Source organism: Nanorana parkeri, unplaced genomic scaffold, assembly GCF_000935625.1.
Source record: "Nanorana parkeri isolate BGI_ZX_2015 unplaced genomic scaffold, ASM93562v1 scaffold91, whole genome shotgun sequence".
Classification (NCBI taxonomy): domain Eukaryota; kingdom Metazoa; phylum Chordata; class Amphibia; order Anura; family Dicroglossidae; genus Nanorana; species Nanorana parkeri.
The window spans coordinates 1,602,365-1,621,199 of NW_017306359.1; the positions used below are offsets into that span (position 1 = coordinate 1,602,365).

At 40.9% G+C, this 18,835-nt stretch overlaps 1 protein-coding gene across 3 annotated transcripts in view; it reads left to right on the plus strand.

Annotated features, from left to right (window-relative positions):
* Positions 1-18,835, plus strand: part of PDZRN4 (PDZ domain containing ring finger 4) — a 127,116-nt gene that overhangs the window by 61,695 nt on the left and 46,586 nt on the right. The window contains exon 1 of one of the 3 annotated variants that reach the window (XM_018552531.1): positions 7,524-7,528. The exons of the other annotated variants lie outside the window; for them this stretch is intronic. The gene's annotated coding sequence lies outside the window, so the exon portion shown is untranslated. Of the gene's footprint in view, positions 1-7,523; positions 7,529-18,835 lie in introns of those variants that run through there. 3 annotated transcript variants of the gene reach the window in all.

The following is an 18,835-nucleotide window of genomic DNA, read 5'->3' on the forward strand; positions in this document are numbered from 1 at the left end:
TTTTTGCAGTACAGGGGTAGCCCCACTGCAACAGTTAAGAAAAATTTAATTTAATTTGTGCTTAATTAGCAGTTTCTCATTTTTTGCAGATGTATACAGCTTTCTCTAATGTGAGTTCAGGAGCAGCTAGCATCTTTTCTTTTAAAGTATAGTGACTAATGCTGAACAACATTTTTTGTAAGGGTGGCCACAAATGGACTAATATTTCCCTTAAAATAATGGGACAGCCTGCTGCTACCTCCTTTGCTCAAACATTCCTATCGGTCTATCACTATCATGGGTTGTCGCACTCAGAAAGTAAAAGCAGGGTAATAGATCCTCTAGAAGTGACTGCATTTATATTTTCAGATTATCTTTAAATAATATACTACAAAGTAAAAAGAGCAGAAGGGCCATACATAGTAACTGTCAGCTTTGTTTTGGGGTGAACCCAATCATATAATGTGCACGCGATTTATTAATTTAATCATTTGAAGTGTGGGTTACAGCAAACATTATTTTTGGACTGGTTGTGTGTAACTGACTGGTAGCTGTCCAGAAATCACAGAACGATGTTGTGAAAGGCAGACTTAGGGGTCTATTCACAAAGCTGCCGAGGGCAGCCGAGTGAATGACCGATCAGAAGTGAAGTGAGCCGAACACTGTTCGGCTATTCACTTCAGGCTGGTACGGCTGATTTCAGCCGTACATCGGCTGATATCAGCCATACATCGGCTTGCTTCGGATCAGCCGAACATGCTCAGCATGTTCGGCTGACTTAATTTTATGCTGCAATCTTAAGACCTCATTCACACAGCGTTATGTCAGGCCGTGCACGTCCGTGCGGCGTGCACGCCCATATAGGAACGCTCCCGGGAGGGACAGGTGCTGCATGTAGCAGCCTGTTCTTCCCTACGGGAAGACACGTCCATCGCACACCCGAACTGCACATCCATGCAGGTTCGGGTTTGCATACTCGGACGCAGAAAGAATGGATCGTGCGGATGTGCATTTCCAGTGTGCGTATGACGGCGTACAGCCAAGTCCTCCCATAGGGGCGAAGAAGCTGGTGCACGCAATCAAACGCAGCACCTGTGCCTCCCGGGAACGGCCCAATACAGACGTGCAGGCCGCACGGACGTGAACGACCCAACTTAACGCTGTATGAATGAGGCCTAAAGCTTTTGAAAAATGTTTTCCTTGCAAAAACAATAACTAGACATAAGTGAATACTTTTTCTCTTTACATAGTTATTATTGAATGGTGCTTGCCAGCAGTTCACACGATATAAAGGTGGAAACAACCTTCTACAGATTGTAACTAGAGAATTCCTTTTACATCAGAGTGTGCAATTGAAATAGCTTTGTATCTTTTCTGAATCGCTTTTCCTTATTGAGCTTTAAGCTGGATTATTTTATACAATATCTGCATACTTTTTTCAGTTAAACAGACCATTAATTACAAGCACAACTTCTTTGATTAAACATACACTTAATTAGTTATGCTAAGCTCTTCTAAAAGCTTCTAATATTTACAGTTGAATAATTCTTTTAGTGTTCTTAATTAAAATTGTTTTTAAACATCCACAGGTTAGCCACGTGTGCACTTTGCATAAAAAGTTAAAGCTTTACAGTCTCATTGGCTCAGAGTGCCATCTAATTAATCCGTACTGACTGAATGTTCCTTACATTCTCTGTAATTCAAAGCCATCAGCAGATGCACTGGGGAACACAAACTGGTTTTCAGTTTGGTTCTTTTATCTGCTCATAGTTATTTCCAAAGGCCACAAATGTTAATTGTTTTGATTAAGTATGTTGATAACAGCATAGGGGCCTATTTATTAAAGACAACATTGATATTTTGATGTTATTTTTAATGTAAATATCAGTTTTGAGTTTTGTCTATAGCTGCTTTAGGCAAACTGCCAATTTCTGATACATTTAAACAAATAAAATCTTTTTTGCAAATTATTTTGTCAAATTTGTATTATCTAGCTATTTATTTTATTATTATCTTGCTATTTATTTGCAAACAATATATTATTCAATAATTTGCTCTACTCCAAATGTGATGTAATCCATAATTTTTTTAAGGAAGTTAAAGAAGAAATGTTTTATTAAGCAGAGCAGTTATTACATTTTTTCTGCATTTCAACAGTTTCTAGGCCAGTTTTTATGATTTTTTTTTACCATAAATACTGCACTTATTTATGCCTGACTTTTTTAAAGTTGAAAAAAATGTGAAAAAGCAGCAAATCAGGGTGCAACGCAAATAAACAACATGCGGTTATTTTGTCAGTTTTTATAACTGGACCTCTTGGTCATTTCCAAGTTGAAACTCAATAATTAACATAACAATGCAAAGTAACAGAGCACAATGGCATGATGAAGAATTAACCAATATTTTAATAGGCATGCAGTTATTTTGACAGTCTTCAGAACTGGGTCACTAGTCCTTGATCATTTCCAAATTGAAATGCAACACATCAACCCATAGAACAATTCAAAGCAACAGAGCACACTGGCGTAGTGAAATATTTAGCAATATTTCAATAAGTAGCCTTTAAACCACTCACAATTAAAGTGTTACACTTACATAGTTACATAGTATTTGAGGTTGAATAAAGACACTGGTCCATCAAGTTCAACCTATTGTGTGTTTATTTTTTGGATCCTGCATGTGTATGCCTTTGACACTTGTGTCTCAAATGCTTCCAATATATGTAATCACTGTGTTTTGTTTGTCTGAAAATCCCTCAGAATAAAGGAGAAAGCCCTAGAAACGCATAAGCTAAGGATGCACATGGTTGCAGGCTGAGGTAGATATCTATCATACAGACAAAACATAGAAGATGTTCAACCAGATAAGACACGGCGGTTTGATATGTAATAAAAACATGTGATAAGCATAGATTTCCTTTTCTCCTGGTCTGATATTGGTAGAAGTCATTGCCATTTAGTTATGTGGAAAATATGGAGAACTTATTATACCACTGAAAGGGCTATAAGGAAGACATAATTTTGTAACTGGGAGATGCGTCTTCATGGTCAAATCAATAGCATCCTTATTACTCTCAGTTAGGTGCAGGTAACACCAGAATTCGGAATTGGGAATCAGCTATTAAATCACTCCAATCGTTTAGGCGCTAATAAAGGCAGAGAGTTGATTTAAATTTAGGTTTGCAAGTAGTTGTATTCCCCGCAGCGGTTATATACATTGTATAGAGGGGTTTCTCCATAATTTGTGTGTGAGAGAGCGAGAGAGATTAACCAAGGTGGATGTATCAGACGTATTTGGTTGTGGATGCGGGACTCTATCTGTCTATCTGTATCTATTTAGTGCACAATGGTGCTGAACCATTTGTGCTTTTTGGTGACTTTATGGGGTTGATTTACTAACCTTATAAACACACCACGAACATGTATACACCTCTGTAGTGTGTTCCCTCCCAGCATGATCTATGGGTGGAATCTAAACACCTTTGTAGTGTGTACACACCCAGCAGGTGTGTTGTGCAAAGCCAAGCATGAATTTGCAAGGTGATGTTATGTAAATTAGCTCTACATTGTGTTGCTTGCGTTGATGAATGCAGGAATGTAAATGCATGAGCTAACCATTTTTGTGTAAACTGTGAAGCATCATTATATATGCATCATGTGCATGATTTTTCCATATATGGCATTAGTGGAAATATGCTTTTAGAGACTTTTTGGTTGATAAATATGTTTTGCTGTGTGAAAATCACACACACCTGGTGCGTGCGTGTGTTTAGGTTAGTAAATCACCCCCTATGTATCAGCAGTAGATTGAAAAAAACAAGTATCCAGTAATCAAGATGAGCTTTAGCTCAGCCCATAAAGATCACATCTAAGTTAGGAAGTACTATTCTTAGGATAACATCTATTAAGAAAGTATACTAATTCCTTATTTGGCCACTGACATTCCAGGGAGGGCGGCTTTCTACCACATAACCTTGTATAAACTTTAAATTGGAATCACCATTGGAGGTGTGATAAATTATCTTTCTGCCAATGCTGGAGATAAAGCTGGACCACTTTAACAATTCACTGATTGAATCTGGTTCCTGTTGAACCCTGGTTCAGATGCGGCTGGCTAGATTAGCTGTTAGTTCTGTCTCACAGAAATCCACTTGCTTATCTCTAACCATGATAACAGTGGATAATTCATAACTAGGTTGGGTAAGAGTAAAGTGGACAGGGCAAAAAGTAAGAGAAGGTAGAGCATCTTTAGTGCGTTGCATTTTTAATAAAAAATGCTTTAGAAGAAAGGGCCATGTTGCAGATAGTGGCTTCTGGGAACTTACACAGACTTTTCATTAATTTTAGAAATTGTTCCTCAAAAGCAAATCTTTGAAGCATGAAGCATTACACATACAGTAATGTACTCCATTCTACACCATGCGGAAAAGGTGTTCCAGAGCAAGATGTGGCTTAAACTAATTAAGACCTGTGTAATATTATCAGTAGTTTGGTAACCTGACATAAACCTGTATCAGTCAGGTAAATTTTTGTTAAGACAACAGTCCAGTTTAAAGTATGTATTAATAAAAGTGAGAAGCCTGTCGTTAGAACATCATGCATTATTTCTATATGGTACGGTATTTCCACTATAGTAGCTGTGGGCACACGAGGCAGAAATTCTGTTTTACCTGTGAAAACCGTATTTATATGGTGACTTCTCACCATGCTGTTTAATCTTTAATGTTTATTCCATAAATTTAACAAACCACATGCTATTGACCAAGGGATACCACTTAATATGTTTTGTAGAAGATTGCTGGTTATAAGAAGTGTTAGGTTTCCCTGACAAAATCATGTTTTAAAAACACTTGAGAACTATTTTTTTTTACAAATAAAATATGAGAACTAAAAAAATATAACAAAAACTTTTTAATTTTGGTTTATAGATTTATGTAGCCTTGTGATACATTATATTTAAAGCAAAGCACTCACAGCATTCATATAGACCATACATCTTAAAATATTTTGGATATGACAGCTTCCTCTGTCCTCTTCAAGGATACATACAAGAATATATTTCACTCAAACACATGAAAGCTGCCATTTGTTTTCAAAGCTGGGGAAAATATAAAACCTGTTACTCTCTCCAATATGGAAACCTGGCATAGTCCAGGCAAAACAATTTTAGAAAGCCTTGACCTGTCTGCTGTAGTGCCTGTGTTTTTGTTTTCCTGCAGTGGATTGAAAATTGTAAATCACTCTTGGAGTGGACAAATTATTGATGCGGATCCTTTTTTTGTGAAGGGGGTCAGAAGAAATGGGTCACTAGCTTTCTCTTTTAATAGCAATAGGAGGGTTCATTGACTTAAGGATGGGTAGCATTGCATATAATTGTTCCCTAGAGAATGGCTTATTTTTGCCTATTTTTCAATATTTTCTGTGACCTCAGCCTAACATAGTGCTTGTTTTGTTCCCTGTTTTTTTACCTATTGACTATGCAATATCACTGCAGTTTTCTGGAATTTAAAAATGCTGTATCAATTACTGTATTGTGTGCTAAGTTACAGAGACATTTTTAGCAGCCCCATGGTTTGCAAAAATTCTCCAATGGTATTTCCTGAGACTTATCATTACATATAAAATAAATTAGCTTAAATTTCTCTAAAAAAGCTACCCCTCCCTAGTCCCCTAACTTAACCTAAACTAAACAACCCCCACCCCAGTGTATACTCACCACTCCATGATGGCAGAGGGCTATCACAATCTTTACATCCTTGGTTTACAAATCACCTCCACTGTTGCCTGCACAGTAACTCCTCATAGAACTGAATAAAACTGTACACCTACACTAGAAGCACTAAGAGTACAGCCCTATTCAAGTGTATATGGAGCTACTGTACAGGCACGGGCAGCAACAGAAAAAATGTCTGCACCAAGCATGTAAAGGTAAGTATGCATTTAGAGGGCTAGGGAGTGGGGGTAGTATAAGTTGTCCCAGTTTAACCCCCTTGTTAACTCCTTCCTCCTCCATCTATTTAAAAAAAATAGCTATTGTTACTTGTTATTTGTTTTTGTACATTTTATGTATTCATTTGCACATAAATGTATTTTACTTTGTACAAGAAACAGAATTGTAGTTTTGTTATATACAGGATAAAATGCAGAAAAAATGCAGTTTTGCAAGAGAAAACCACCTGTTTCCAGGCTAGAAAGAAGAAGAAAAAAAATATGTATATATCATATTGTTGATTAAAACCTGGATGTCTTTCACATGCTAATTACGACTATACCATGACCATTGAGCCACACCCACTTTTTTCTGTAGCGCATATTGCAATCTCCTCTTCTGTTTTGCATACACCTTGTGGTGTAAGCAAAGCAGAAGAGGAGATTGCAATATGCGCTACAGCCCTACTCAACATGATTTATTTTTATCCCAATTCTCATTGCATGACTTTTTGACCACAACATGCATGTAAGTTGATGATGTCAATAGTCTTATATGTATGATTTACACACAATTGTAAGCTTTGTAATAAATGTAGATCTCTTATCTACAAAATTCTTAGGGGGTTATTCACAAAGCTGCTGAAGGCAGCCGAGGGAATAACCCGGCTAAAGTGAAGTGAGCCGAACGCTGTTCGGCTATTCACTTCTGCTCAGTACGGCTGGTTACAGCCGTACATTGGCCGAAATCAGCCGTACATCGGCTGCACTTCGGTCACCCGAACGCCGAAGTGCAGAAGGTCTTCGACTCAGCCGATCCAACATCTGGATCGGCTTAGTCGAAGCACTGGGAGGTCACTCGCTGCCGTTCACCCTATTCACACAGGGGTCAAACGTCAGTGAGTGAATACCTGAATGGCGCTGAGCAGCATTTGGCTCGGCTATTCTACTCAGTATCTCCGTGGTACCGAGCAGAATAGAAAATCAATTGATAAAGTTAAAAAAAAAAGTTGAAGAAAAGTTTTTTAAAATGTAAATAAATAGTTAAATAAAAAAAGAAAGATTAAAAAAAACTATTCTGCAGAGCTAGGATTGACAGCTAGCTCCACCCAATTGTTTCAAAAAATACAACTGGGCAGAGCCAGCCGTGAGATCATGGCTGGCTCTGCCCAGCTGTCATTTGCGGGGCAAAAGGCCGTCCTTCGGCAGGCTGTTCGCCCCGCTTCAGCTGCCACTTCGACTCACACGAGCCGAAGCAAATGCCTTTGGCTCAGCTGAGCCGCTCGGCCGCCTTCGGCTGCTGTACAGGCTATTGTAAATAGCCCATACAGCAGCCCTTCGGTTCGACTGAACTGAAGGGCTCCGGCGGCCGAAGAGAGCCGAGGATCAGCTGAAGCTACAGCTGGATCCTTTGGCTCCTTTGTGAATAGCCCCCTTAGTAACTAAAAACTAGTACTAATATTTTCAGCATTTTTTGTGAATGGAACAGTTACCAGAATCAAATATAAAAATGTAGTGTGCTTATGAGCAAAAAGCATCAGTTTGTAGCTCACTAAGACAGCAGCTTTCAGATTCCAAAATAGGAATCTAAATCTGTAAAAGATCTGTATGAGACTTTGAGTGTATTATTTAAAGTACTATTAAACTCTCAAACTGTTTTTCAATACTGAATCCAGATCAAACAAAAATACATTGTCCAGCAAAATATTGCTTTACATTTTTGCCCAAACACTTACAATCATCATGTTTTTGAACAGCTGCTTCTAAGTCTCTCAGCTAAGCTTCCCTGAAATTCCTGTCCACTACAAGATCACAAAGGACAGTGCAGACTCCAGAAACTGTTCATATACTAGCTTGAAGGAGGGAGGAGGGGGGCCAGGGGCGAGGGGAGTAGCTTGATTTGCTGTGTCTGTGGAGACACACACAGCTTACTAGCACATGCAAGGGTGACCGCATAGCACTCTGCTTGAGAAAGGAGCCACCCTAAGGCTCCATTCACACATTAGCAGTTTTGCGTGAAATGTGCTTAATATATAAACTAATAAATTCCAATGCATCTTGTTCACTCCAGCGCGATGGTGTGGACAGGCTCTAAAATCCTTTTGACTTTAATATCACTTTAATGCTACTTATTTAAGAAATACCTTTTAAGTCCTGTAGCTGTTTGTTGAGGAATTTTAACAGGGATCACAGAGGTCATAACTGAAATTAGGCCTGTGTTCCAGCTGTAGGGATTTTAAATGAAACAAAGGTAGAGTTGTAAAAATGTTTTTGTTTATTAATGAGGCTTGTGCATTGCATAGTAACTAGATTTGGGACTTGTTTAGGCTGTCACATAGAAGCCTTTAGTTGCGCTTTAAGTATATGTTTCTTTTGTGTTATTCCCTGTAGGTCTGGTCTATTTCTATAACAGTTTCATGTCAATATCAAAGCCAAGCAAATATGTGAGTAAATTTTGTTAACTGTATTGATTTCTGGGAATGATTCATACGGCTGTCTCTTCTCTTAGATTTATGTTTGTTCAAACAAGTGGATAAATGCCATTGCCTATGTGTCTTCTTTTTTTATTTTGTTCAGGCCCTGTTAAACTGCAGTTTTCACTGAAATCCTCCTAGCCTTGTGATGTACAGAATTATTGTTCAACTAAGCACACATTTGTCCATCACACTTAAACATTTGATTGAGTCATTCCAAATCATTGCCAGGCACTATACACAATAACATAAGATGTTACATATCATGTTATCGTATACGGATAACCTTCATAATAGAGCTGCAACAGTTATTCGATTAAGTCGATTAAAATCGACGATGGAAAACGTTGTCAACGTTTTCCATCGTCGATTCGTCGGCTAAAATTCAAATTTCCCGCTCGCCGCTGCTTACGCCCGCCGTTTACGCCACTTACGCCGCTTACGCCACTTACGCCCGCTGCTTACGCCACGCCCACGTCGTTTAAGCCGCTCGCGCCTACGCCGGTATAGCCGCTCACGCCACGCCGCTTACGCCACGCTGAGGACATGTGTCTGGCCCTCTCATCCCGGTGAGCTGCCCGATTCGCCGCTGCCCGCCGACATGATCAACGCCGCTGCCCGCCGACAAATAATATACAATTTTACATTGACCTTATAACTTTTCAAGTTGTTTAACTACTTGAGTACCAGCCTGTATATACACCTTCATTACCAGGCCAACTATTAGTTTTCAGTGCTGTAATAGTTTGACTAACAATTAATCCTTCATGCAACACTGTACCCAAATCCATTTTTTATCAGTTTTATCAGGCAGATTTTTTTTTTTTTTTACTTTAGAAAGAAACAAAACCAAAGCTTTTGAAAAAAAAATGCTTTTCTTACTTTGTTAAAAAAAATGCCAGGACAATACGAACACCCCCGAAATGACTCCTTTTCGGAAAGTAGGCAGGCCAGTGTGATCTGATTTTTGCTGCAGTTTTTTGCAAATGAAGAAACATGCTGATATTGAGGGGGTTAAAAATTGAGTTTTTTTGTGAAGGGTTTAATGTATAAGTAACATACAGTGGCAGGATGGAGATAAAGGGGTTAATGAACAGATTTGCAGGATAAGGAAGATAAAGGTTTAATATACAGGTCACAATACAGGGAGGCTGAGGATCAGTCATTTAGGAGAGGAGGTGCACTGAAGTGATAAAAAAAACTCTGTGACAAATTACTCCTTCCTCTGTGATAAGAGGAAGGGGAGGGATTTTTGAACAACATGTTATTGTAATTAGTGTTACTATAGTTAGTCATCACAGCGATAACATAGTACCCAGCCACTCAGATCGGCTTGATACAGTGTCTCTGTATAATGAGCTGTCTGAGTTAGGGTTGCCACCTTTTCTCTATAAGACAAACCCGAACACTGTAGCGCCTCGTGGCAATTTTTTTGTAAAGTATACACTATGCATATATTTTGTGATTAAATAACAATTAAATTGGAGTTAAATTGGAGTTAATCACAATGGGGGGAATTTGTCAAAACTGGAGCAGACAAAATCTGGAGCAGCTGTGCATGGCAACCAATTAGCTTCTCTGTTCAGTTAAGATTTGAAAATGAAAGAGAAAAACTGATTGGTTGACCTGCACAGCTGCTCCAGATTTTGTCTGCTCCAGTTTCGTGTCTTCACTGTATCACAAATCATATGACGTTAATCACAACTTGCCAGTGTGCCACAGGTCCTCAGATATGCATTCTGTACATAAACGATGCCCCCCTAAAATGCCAGTGTGCCACAGGCCCCCTGATATGCATTCTGTAAATAAATGATGTTCCCATAAGATGCCAGTGTGCCACAGGTCCCCAGATATGTACTATAAAAAACAGTATCCATATACCTTGCAGCTCTCCTTCCTGGATATCCCAAAAGTAACAGGTGCTCGTAATGACTGTGGATGGCGCCGCTCACAACAGAACTCCAATACAGATGTCACCAGCACCAAGATTCCATGTTAATGCAAATCCATTTTAGTGATAGTTGTCATTCAAATGACCAGCGCTTCTGGGGGCCGCGCAGGGTCCCCTCCAACAGGCTCAGAAATGACATTGCATAAAAGTGCCCCAACCTTTATATAGACATTCTAGTATCTCATTTCTGAGCATGGTGAAGGGGAGCCTGCACGGCCTCGAAAGCGCCTGTTTGAACGAGCACTATCAATAAAATAGATTTGCATAACATGGAATCTTGGTGCTGGTGACATCTGTATTGGAGTTCAGATATGTACTATTGCACATAAAAGATGCCCCCACAAAATATGTCACTGTGGCATGTTTTAGGGGGGCATGTTTTATGAGCAATACTAGCCCCCCCCCCCATTTTCAATTGATATTTAATATAATACATATGGTTACTAGAGGAGACTGGAGAGAGACTAGGGCGGTGTCGGCTATTTGGTCCCAGATGACAGCGCATGGTGGAGATGGAGGATGATTTCTCCTTCTCCTTGATGTCACTTCCTCCCACCCAGTCCCAGCCAAGGAGGAGAGAAACAAAGAGAGGCACTCAGCTGACTTGACAAGTGACAGCGCCGGTGTTCTATCAATCCCTCTGACTCGTAACTTCATCGGACCTTCGGGGTGTGTCCGGGGGGTGTAAGGGCACAAGTGCACTGCCGCAAGAGGTCAGTGAATTTCACGGACCAGTTCATCATATCAGTGGCTCCAGTGCTCGGCCGTCCACGCAAGCGCACTGAGGCAACATGTCTAGAAATCTGATGGACCAACGCTGCTTAACCGCGGCTACAAGTCATCAACTCTTATAGGGGACCACGCATGCACCAGTCCATGCATCTGATAGCAAATGAGCATACGTGGTTCCAACATAGCTCACTTTGATGCATGGTTACACTTATAATGTTTATTTAAAAATATATATAGTAGAGTGCACTTCCTGCCAACACACTTTCAGAGAACTACTGGCAAATAGTTTCTTATATATTTGGTTTTCGGTGAGTTAGATCATTTGAATAGCCTGTGTCTATCACAATGACTAAAGTGCTGAACACTCCCTTGTAAAATAACAATTTCTCAGTCATACCATACAACATGGTAACTAAAGTATAGTGGCCATTAGAAGTATTCATAAAAATATGAAGTATAAAAATAAAGTAAAGCAGGTAAGAGCCCAGTGTGTTTGGTAAGGTGTAAACATTGTGCAACATTCAAAATTGAAAACAGTTGAAAGCAAGGTTAGTAACAAATTCCTTGTTCAGATTACCAGGAGCAAAGATCAATACCTGGCACATCGGAGTATGTAAACATGTGTTTCACTCCTCTTCCTTCCAGTGATGCTGCTGGTGCTCAGCAGCTCAGGCTGTAACATGGGTGGAGGGGAGAAAGAATTTCTGTTCCCCACTTCACCGGATGAAAGGAAGGTAAATATAAGGAGCAACTGTGGCATCCAGGCTGTTCCGCATCAAGTCTGACCCCTTCACACGCCCCCGGACATCACCCCTGAAGCCCTATGAAGTTAGGAGTATGAGGGATTGAAAGAACACTGGCACCAGCAGGGAGCCACAAGTTCTGTGTGAATAATGTGCGCGGGTGTGAGGTGGGCTGAAACCCAGGCACAGGATTCCACACCCTAGTCTGGGGATGACTCAGTACACAGGAATTTGCAGGCGCAGTCTTAAGACTTAATTCGAGAAATAGATGTTTACCTCCGTTTTTTTACTATATGGTGGTATTTTAAGATCTTGGGAGTGATGACATATGTTTTGCAGTTTTGTTTGCATTTATAGTTGTATTTTTGCCAGGGAAACTAGTATAGCCCCTAATATACCACAGACCATTTTTAAAGATCATTAGATTCACACATTTAAAGAAATAATTTAATATAGAATTTGGGCAGTTTAAGAACCTAAGTGTTTTATAATGTTATCAGTCCTAGTGTTCAAAAATTCAGCCAAACCATGACAAATAACATGTCTAAATAACACATCGTGGATGCTTTTAACCATTTCTTTAAGCCTTAGTAAAGCCAAGAGAAATACATTATTTGTTATTTTCTCTGTTTGACATTTTCAACCTGTGCTATAATTTCTTTGCCTCACAACCTTGTCTATGTAATTGCCTTTGCCTCCATCTCTCATTCCAGTTCCCCATTTGTGCCCTCATATTAGTTTTATTGTTTCACAGGCTTTGATAGGGGTAGCAGTGTTGTGGGCAGGAATATTTATAAAATGTTTATCTCATAGAAACAAATGCTTTCAGTGATACATTTACCACATTGTTTATAGACCTGTTCCTTAGGCTGAGGTAGTATACAATTTAAAACTTTAATAAAGTGTGCTATATCTCTCATCAATGATTTCCCGCTTGGTCAGACAGGCTACATTTTCTACATTTGGTGACCCATAATAAACATGCCTGGGACCCAGATTAAGTTCCAACACATAGTTTAAAGGAGAACTATGGGGTTAAGGCTTTTTCCCATAGTTCTCCTTAGTGTAATGGGAGGACACAAACTAGCGTCCTCCCGTCACCCTAAGCTAAGTATACCGCGAGCAGTATACTGAGACGCTGAAGCGGATCCCGACAATTATGTCTGGATCCGCCCAGCTGCGTGAGTGACCGCTGGCTCTGCCTATCTAGAGGCAGAGCCAGCTGTACCTGCCCCCTCCCCCGTCCGTTCGGCCAGTCAGCGCTGGTGGTTCGGAGTGGGGAGGGGAATCCAGCCCCTCCCCTGTCACGCCAGAGAGCTGTAACAGGATCGAGAGGTGAGCCGACCTGTGATCTACTGAGCTGACCTGTGACAGTCTTACTGTCACAGGTCGGCTAGATCTATGAGGTGAGTGAAAAGCACTCAGCTCATAGTTCTCCTTTAAGAAACACTGATATAGATCAAAAAATTGGACATAATGATATCATATCATATACACTACCTACTCCAGGACAATCTACTAATGACTCTTACAATTGAAAATATTAAATCCTGTGTCATGCTGTTTTTTTAATATATTTTAGCTCTGTTTAAATCATATTTCTGTTGTAATACAATCCCAACATTTTAATACAAAGACAATAACTAATTGGACAGATTGTTGAAGGGTTTGTATAAAATAGATATTCTCAAAAGGTGAAGTGCTTACTGGAGAGGCCCAGTATTTTTTTTTTTAAATCGGTATAATAAAATATTGTTGTACTGAACAGAGTTTACAGACTGCAGTTCTTTTCTCATGTGCCCACGGTAGGCTATTACATAGTTACATAGTATTTGGGGTTGAATAAAGACATACGTCCATCAAGTCCAACCCATATTGTGGCTTGGATTATAAAGAATACCTAAAATATTTTATGACCATCACCAACACCCTTGTAGGCTGTAAGATCAGACGCTAAGTACCACAAACTGAGACAGAAATCTCAGTGTCAGAGGTTAGGAGAGCCCTGCTCATGAGAGTTTATAACCTAAAAGTGAGGGACAAGTGATGCAAAAGGTAATAGCTGCATGGAAAATAATTGTTTGAGAAAGTAAAAGTTTAGTTGTTAGTTGGAGGCAGCATTGGCTTCTCTGAAAAGATGAGTTTTTAGGAATTACATAAAGGCAGACAGAGTAGGAGCTATCTCCTACTCTGTCTGCCTTTATGTGATTCCTAAAAACGAATCTCTTACAGGTTGAGGTACGGTGTTCCAGAGGATGGGAAAGACTCTAGAGAAGTTCAGGAAGTAAGCATGGGAAGAGGTGCAGAGGGAGCTAGAGAGCAGAAATCTTGGGAGGAACAAAGAGGATGGTTTGGGTGATATTTTGAAATGAGGTTGGTGATGTAGCTAGGGGCAATTCATGAATCATGACTGCCAACATAATTCTCCATGGATCAGACAGATCTACATACAGATTTTCAGGAGGAAACAAGACTGATAAATCTGCAGTACTGCAGATTCAGTCAGTCCAAGTAAAAACTCAGTTAAGGATTCGAAATGCCCAATCAATGTTTCAAATTTAACATGGGTTCTACTGCACAAAGACACATTACTCCGTAGTCTTTTCCTCTATATTTTGTATGGGTCCTGCACTACTATATATATTTATATTGTATGCCACATATCGCACATGTTCTCTGTCATACGCTGCTGTGCTGGTCATTGTTTAAAGTGAAGTGGCCATTTGTCCCTATGTCTTGCATATCCCCCCTAGTTTTTCTCAGCTCATTTTTGTTTTACAAAAATTGGAGACCTGTAAATGCAAATGTTGCTTGGACATGAACCTGCATTTTCTAACTTTTACTAGTAAAGAAAGGCAAATGTGTAATTTGTTGTTGCACTTCCACTTTCTGTTGCACACGCACCTGTGGATTGGTGCCTAGGATGACAGGTGTAGGGGTAGCACTGCCAAAAGGGAATTTCTTTTGGCCTCTCGCTCTAGCTGTGTGAAATTTCATTGCAATCTGGTGGCAGAGCTTAGGGTTGGGGGTGGGGTATGGGACTGTAGATACTGCTGTATAAAAAATGGCTGGAACATGATGGCTGCATAATAGCAATTGGGTAACCCTAAGATTAAGCTCTAAATTGGACAGAGCCCCCCCACTAGCCTTCCTTCACAGTGCAGCCCCTCAACTTCTTTTTGAAATATTGTCCAAAAGACAGCAACTTGGTGGGGTGGGGGGCCATATTCAGAGCTAAGTTAAGGTTTAACTACCGTGACTCACACAGGGCATCTCAACCTCCTGTGCTGAAAGAGCAGTGTTATGAGAGGTAAGGCTACATGCTTCAAAAGCAGCCATCATCTGACTTATTGTGCATGTTTTGGGACTGCCTGCTAAATTCTCTGCAAACGTTGTGTTCTTTTTAACATTTTATTTTGCTACCAGAGTAGTTTTGATTCTATCTTTGCAACTGCAGTATTCTAGGACAGATAACCTTTTTATCTATGAGAAGGTCTGTTCTGCACGGGGAACCCTCATGTTGTTTGAAAGCACCCATGATTTCTAGAAGATAAGGGTACCTAATCCAAAGAAATCTTGGTGGGACTCTTTTAATTTAAATCTTTTTTATTGAACAGAATTTTTCAAGAAAATAACATAACACAGTCATTATAGAGATCTTACTTTCGAAGGTTACATGTTGCATAGAGTATAGATATACACATACAGTTCGAGCACACGTGCTCTCATGTTAAGCAAACATCTCCAATGACATCTTACACATTTTATATAACTTGATGGGGAATGAAAACAGGGAGAGGAACAAACAAGAAGGGAAGACAAAGGAATGAAAAGGTGAGGGGAGCCAAGCAATCGAGACCTGCATCATATCATTATCCCCACATATTGGTTTAAGATGCCATCAACCTTGCCAGGACGACCAGACATTATAGAATCGTTTTGTGGAGCCATCTTGGTACGACATAACCCTCTCGTATTGGCAATGTAGGTTAACTATAGCTACAGTTTATGATAAATTTGGTGCAACTAAGCTTTTCCAATGGCGCACTACAGTCAACCTCGCCGCTAGCAGAATGATAGAGATTAGGATCCTAAATTGAGGTGGGAAGTTTTCAATGCCCAGCGACAGGACCGCTAACTCGGGTGATGGCGGCACAATACATCCCGTGGTCTGAGATATCTCCTGGAATACCTGGCGCCAGAAACTCCTCAAATCTACAGTCCCACAGGATGTGGTGCAAGCTCCCTATGCGTCCACATTGTCTCCAGCAGTCTGTGGTGGTGGATGGATACATTTTGCTAAGTTTGAGAGGCGTAAAGTACCACTATAGGGCAATTTTGTGCCCCAGGGTCCATACGTCCGTGCATTTAGTGGCCTTATGAGTATACGCGAAAGCTGTGGTCCATTGCTGGGGTGAAAAGGAGGACTGGAGGTCCTTTTCCCATTGTTTTATCGGGCTGGATTTAGTGAACACTAATTTATTATTTAGAGCTCCATAGAACAGAGATATCCCTCTAGTTTGTGCGGGCTGGAGAAGTAAAACTTCCCGGCTGAGCCTGGGATTCTACATTCTCTCAGAGAAGTAGAGTGCAAAAGGTGAGCTAGTTGGTGGTATTGGAGCAGGTCTCCTCGGGTACGCCAAATTCCTTGCGTAAAGTGAGAAAGGGTTTCAAGCAGTCCCCCACGTATAAGTCTCTGACCATCTTCATGCCCCGTTCCACCCACTTGGACAGATTGCTAAAGGGAAGAAGTATGAGCAACGCTCCGAGGGGAACATCTACAGACGTGCGGGTCTCCTCCATCGTGGTTTCACACATTAACTGCTGCCATGCTATAAGGGAGGCTCGAGTCATGGGCGAAAGGTTACCTACCAATTCCTTAGGCAGTGCATGCGCAATCAAATAGATATGTGGGCTGAGTTTTGGGATAAAGGACGCTTCCAACTCGCACCATAGTTTGTGCTGGGCTGGTTGCAGCCACTCTTGTAAGGAGTCTAAGAGGGCAGCAGAGTAATAATCCCGTAGGTCCGGGACCCCTAAGCCACCCACTTTCTTGTGTTTAACAAGAATATAATGCGCGCAGCGGGGTTTTTTGCCTTGCCATATAAAAATGCGCATCAAAGTGTGGAGAGTGTTGAAGAAGCGGACTGGTAGGGGCACCGGCAAAGTGCGGAAAAGGTATAATATTTGTGGTAGTGCCATCATTTTGAAGATTGCCAACCTAGCTGACCAGGACAGAATGTGTTTCTAGTAGCTCTGGAGTTGTGACCGTAACCTGGACACTAGAGGCAAATAGTTGGCCTCGAAGACCTGAGATATCTCAGCTGTCAGAGTAGTGCCTAAATATGAGATCCCCGTAGTGCACCACTGGAAAGGGTAGCGAGACTGTAATAGATTTTTGGTGCGGAGGTTTACTCCCAGGTCTAAGATTTGATACTTGGACGCGTTTACCTTATAGTAAGATACCTCACTAAAAGCCTGGAGGACTGAGGAGACCGAAGCCAGGGAAGACACAGGATTCGTAAGTAGGAGGAGCACGTCATCAGCAAATAGACTAATAGTGTGGGCGTGTTTCCCAAATTTGAACCCTGTTATGAGAGGATGTGATCTTATAGTTTCGGCAGCCCTGTCTGGTTCCATTGGTAATGGAAAAGGGTGCGGAAAAGGCATCCGTAGTGAAGACCCTGGCCGAGGGATTGAAATAGAGGGCTAGAATGGCTGATTGTATCCACCCTGTGAACCCAAATTTAGTCAATACCTAACGGTATTTTAGTTTTATTGCGTAGGGTCTTAATACGGGTAGCCAGCAGTTTTCCCGCCCTGCTGCCATTGCGGGCCTTGTTAAAGGAGTATTGTTTGTCAAACTGTTCCAACAGTAGGAGGCGGAGGTCCTGTCTAAGTTTTGTTAGAGCGGTCCCGTCAGGTACAATCGGATTGGCTTTATTTCAGGTTTCAGTGGTCTCTATTTGAGTTAGGAGGTGGCTCAAACGACGCGCCCTCTGCCTCTTGGATTGTGCACCCATTTTCATCAGTACCCCTCGCATATATGCCTTGTGCGCATTCCAGAGGCTATAAACACTCTCAACCGAAGACTCGTTTAACATGAAATATTCTTGTAGCGTTTCCCGGATTAATTTTGCGTTCTGGGGGACAAGCATCAACGGCACATTGTTGCGCCATACAAATACCTTGGAAGGATTCCACTGGTCTGTGATAGTCATGGATATCGGTGCGTGGTCCGACCATGTAATATCATGAATAGACGTTTTGGATACATTAGTCAGCGTGTGCTTGTCTGCCAGAAAGAGGTCAATTCGGGAATACGAATTATGAGTTGCAGAAAAAATAGTGAAATCTCATTCAGAAGCATGCAAGCAGCGCCAAACATTGTACAAAGATTCAATGCGGAGCAGCTGCTGCAGCTCTGAAGAAGACTTCCTGTTAGCATTGGAGGAATCGAGACTGGAGTCAGGAGCCAAATTAAAATCTCCACATATTACAGTATGACCTTGACCCAAGGTATTCATTTTCTTAACCACCCTGCGTAAAAATCTAACCTGATGATTGTTAGGAGCATAGAGGCAGACAATAGTGTACACAACAGCATCAATATTACATATCAGTACAATATATCTACCGTTCGGATCCACATAAGAATCGATAGCGGTAAAGGCCAACCAGTCTCTTACTGCAACCATTACCCCTCTTGTCTTGTTCGTAAAGTTAGCAAAAAACGTATGAGGAAAATTCCTGTGGGAGCATTTCGGGGCTTGTAAAAGAGAACCTCTTCGTGGAATGGAATCCTTAGTCTCGTACTTGGCACAGAAAAAGAAAAAGAAAAGTAAACCAGAAAAATAACAAGAAAACAGTGAAGGAAATAAAAAAAGGGTCCCTCCTGGGGACCAACGTGCAGTGACTAGCACTGCTCATGGCTTGGGGATTATCACACACGGTGATCAGTGTGGCCGAGCAGGGCCAAGAGTCTTATAGCCGTTAGGTAGCATCGCAGGTCAAATTCAATCAGGGGCT